This window comes from Zingiber officinale, chromosome 1A (assembly GCF_018446385.1).
Source record: "Zingiber officinale cultivar Zhangliang chromosome 1A, Zo_v1.1, whole genome shotgun sequence".
Classification (NCBI taxonomy): domain Eukaryota; kingdom Viridiplantae; phylum Streptophyta; class Magnoliopsida; order Zingiberales; family Zingiberaceae; genus Zingiber; species Zingiber officinale.
Window position 1 is genome coordinate 138,505,224 of NC_055987.1, and position 4,666 is coordinate 138,509,889.

Here is a 4,666-nt window from a genome sequence, read left to right on the forward strand (position 1 = left end):
ACCAGACTGATCCACACTGCCCTGGATCGGTCCAGTGACCGATCCAGACTTCCCTGGACCGATCAGAATCCTCTCTGATAAGAATTTCTGATTTTTCTCCCGAAATTCAGAAACCCCTAAAAAATTACAGAAAATTCCAAAAATTGTAAAATTTTGAGGATACATTCCTCATAACATATATTATCATGGAAAAATAGTTTTCTATGAAAATAACTCCCATTTTTTAATCTTGATACAAAGTTTGAAAGACTTTGAAATAGCTCAAGGTTAATCCATCTTTGTATCAACTTGCTCAATGATGAATGCTATCACTAGAAAAGCTTCATCAAGGTTTTTCAAATCAATTTTGAAATGATCTTAAACTATTCAATTTAGGACCACAATCTTAGGGCTAAATGTACATGCCTTGTACACAAGTTTTCCCTATGATCCTCAATTCGAATTAGGCTCATCTAGGTACAAGAACTATGCACCTTGATCCTAATTCATAATCCTAATATCTCATACACATCTAAGGTGTATCAAACACATCCAAGTCAATTTTGATGTGAGATATGAGTTTAGGTCATCTTAAGCTAAGTTCTCATGCATTTTCTAAATAACAATTAGATCTCCATATCAAATTGTGTTTCTATCCTTAAATCAATTTAATTGATCATAAATGCAAGAGATGATGACATGACATAAAATAATATCATAAGTGGAAATATGTGCCAATGTCATGATGTCATGACATAAAGTATAAAACTTAAATAAGGCATGACATATAACTAACCTAAGCATTATCATGACATTTCAAATGATAATAAATATGATGTCATGACATGACATATGACAAACAATGTATGGTAAATAACATATAAAGGTATAGAAAATACCTAATTCTAGCCTTAGTTGCCATTTTTGATAATTTTGATCATTTTACCATAAATTCTATATTCCTAAGTGTAATAGACCTAAAATCATATACTAAAGATTTTTAGATCATTATGTGCCAATTAGATTGACCCTAGAAAACTCCTCAAATGTGGTTGGCACATCCTAATCACCTTAGGAATAATTTTTAATTTCATTTTCAAGGCTTGAACACACCTTGAAAATTCCTAAAATGCCACCTTTTGCCATGAGTAGGTTAACTACCTATCCAATTAAGGTTGACACACCCTAAACCATCTAGCGTGAAGGAATCACGCTCCTAGGAACCCAATACCTATTTGAGCTCATTGGGTTTACTAAATATTCACTAGGGATGACTTCCCTAGCAACCCTCCTAATGACCCTCCTAGGCTTTAAGGCCTTGGTCATTTGGGACTCATCAAGATCAACTCTAGGGGTGACTCCCCTTGTGACCTTGGTGATGGTCTTCTTAGCCCTAGGTCTTGTTCCATAATCGAATGGAACATTATAGTAAGCGGGCTTGACCACTTGAGACTTAGGTTTGTGACCCAAACCTCTCGTGTCCTTGGGCTTTGATTTTTGACCCTTAGACCCTAGGGTTGACTTCTCCAAATTCTTAAGAACCTTTTCTAAAGTGTCAAGTCTTGACCTCAAGACTTGATTTTCCTTCTTTAATACCTCAAGCTTTAATTTTCCATTTTTCTTTGAGGTATTCCTTGGCATATGTCTAGTTGTTTTGGGATTCCTATCTAGGTTTTCCTTAACCTTAGATGAGTTAACTCTAGGGTTGGCATTTCTAGCATTGTCCTTATCTAGGCTAACATGTTTGGCACCTAAGGACATGTATCGGTTTCTATGGTTATCATGCTTATCACTATTGACAATTGCAATAAAACTACTAGCATGTGTCTTATTAGAAATGCAAGAATGTGCCTTAAAGGATACCTTAGGATTTGCCTTAGCTCCCCCTATAGATGTGCTTGGTCTCTTGTCCTTGTGAGGTTGCCTCCCCCTTGGACATTGACTCCTATAATGTCCCCTTTGCTTGCATTGGAAGCACACCATGTGCTCCTTGCCCTTGCGTATCGGGACTCCGGCTTCCTTGACTTTTGGTGCCGGTGGAGTCTTCCTAATCCTCTTTGGACATTTACTTTTGTAATGCCCATATTCCCTACATTCAAAGCACATTATATGTAATTTACTTGAAATTAAGTTGCTTGAGTTACCTAGGATTGAGGATCGATATAAGCTCTCTCCTTCATCCCTTCCGGAGGTAGAGGCTTCTTCTTCTTGCTCCAGTCTTGAAGAAGAACTCTCCTCCTCTTCTTCCTTAGATGTTGAGTAGCCCTCAACTTCTAATTCCATACCTCCATGATGTGAGCTACATGGCTCACTTGACTCCTCTTCATGACTTGAATTGGAGCTCTCCTCATGGAACTTAGCCAAGTTATTCCACAACTCCTTGGCATTGTTGTATCTACCTATCTTACACAAGATATCATTAGGTAATGAAAATTCAAAGATTTTCGTTACCTTGTCGTTGATTATGGATTGGTGGATTTGTTCCTTCGTCCACTTCTTCTTCTCGAGAGGTTCTCCTTCTTTATCCACCGGAGAAATAAAACCTACTTGTACACAATTCCAATTTACTAGGTTAGTCATAATAAAATACTTCATTCTTACCTTCCAATACGCGAAGTCGTCGCGATCGTAGAAGGGTGGAATTGTGACGTCTTCTCCAAGTTGATCCATACTCTAGCTCGTGCTCCCCCGGGTGTTAATCCGACGAAGAGCGACCTCGCTCTGATACCACTTGTTAGGACCTTCGGACGCGGCTAGAGAGGGGGGGTGTGAATAGCTGACCCCAAATTCTCGTTTCTTCCTACAATTTGAGTTAGCGCAGCGGAAATAAAAGATAGAAACGAAACGGAAGAATATCAAACCTCAAACGCGACGATATAACGAGGTTCGGAGATGATACTCCTACTCCTCGGCGTGTCCGTAAGGTGGACGAATCCTATCAATCCGTCGGTTGATGAGACCCCGGAAAACCGGCTAATAAAAACTCCTTCTGGGTGGAGAAACCTCGCCACAATCTCTCTTGCAACAGCAAGATCGGAGTATAAAGATATAGCAAGAAGTCAAGAACAATATGAATGTAAAAACACTAGTTTGCTTGCCTTCTCGTCGACTGTTGATGAAGCAGCAACTTCACGGATGCCAACCACAGCAGCAACTGTTGTTGGAGACCCGCCGAGGGAAGCTCACACGAAGCTTCAGCAGTGGAGAGCTCAACAAAGCTCAGATCGCAGGAGCAAGAAGAAGAAACAGCAGAAGTTCTGTAGAGGCCCTCCACCTCGTTATATAACTTCAACCTGCGAAGAAGAAGACAGAAATCTAGCCGTTATGTCTCAACGGCTAGGCCTGGACCGATCAGGCCATAGCTTGATCGGTCCAGGACATCCCTGATCGGTCTGTGGACCGATCATGCCCTAGTCTGATCGGTCCCCAGACCGATCCCAACTCTTCACAGTGAGGGGTTGCCGATTCCTGATCGGTTTGTGGACCGATCAGGCCATAGGTGGATCGGTCCACAGACCGATCTCCCTATTGATCCCCTGTTGTCTCGCTTCTTACTGATCGGTCACCAGACCGATCAGATAACCCACAGACCGATCCAGACAGCCAAAGTATTACTGGATCGGTCAACAGAACGATCCAGTGCCTCTGTTGATTTTAGAGCTTCCCAGCCCTAAACCCTAACGTCTTCCTGGTCCAGAAAACGAGCTACCGAGCCCTCTTTGACCTAGTCCGGAGAACGAGCTACCAATCCCTCTCCGACTCCCACGTCCGGTCCAGAGAACGAGCTACCGAGCCCTCTCTGACCTAGTCCGGAGAACGAGCTACCGAGCCCTCTCCGACTCTACGTTCGGTCCAGAGAACAAGCTACCGAGCCCTCTCTGACCTAGTCCGGAGAACGAGCTACCGAGCCCTCTCCGACTCTACGTTCGGTCCAGAGAACGAGCTACCGAGCCCTCTCCGACTCTACGTTCGGTCCAGAGAACGAGCTACCGAGCCCTCTCTGACCTAGTCCGGAGAACGAGCTACCGAGCCCTCTCCGACTCCATCCAGTCCAGAGAACGAGCTACCGAGCCCTCTCTGACCTAGTCCGGAGAACGAGCTACCGAGCCCTCTCCGACTCCATCCAGTCCAGAGAATGAGCTACCGAGCCCTCTCTGACGTAGTCCGGAGAACGAGCTACCGAGCCCTCTCTGACTCCATCCAGTCCAGAGAATGAGCTACCGAGCCCTCTCTGACCTCCCATGCCAAGCTTCCATACTTGGACTTTTCCCGTGCCAAGCTCCCTGCTTGGACTTTTCCGTGCCAAGTCTCCATACTTGGACTTTTCCCGTGCCAAGCTCCCTGCTTGGACTTTTCTGTGCCAAGTCTCCATACTTGGACTTTTCCCGTGCCAAGCTCCCTGCTTGGACTTTTCCGTGCCAAGTCTCCATACTTAGAATTTTCCCGAATCAGGTCAACTCAAGTCGGGTCAACCAGGTCAACCTTGACCAAAGGTTGCACCCACAATTCCCCAAGTTCCTATTCTTGTCAAACATCAAAATATAACTTCTCTATTCTTGTCAAACATCAAAATATACCTCGAGTCAGGTCAACTCGAGTCGGGTCACCCAGGTCAACCTTGACTTAAGGTTGCACCAACACTTTGGACATAACAAATATTATCAGAATCATGGTCTAGACCAAATGC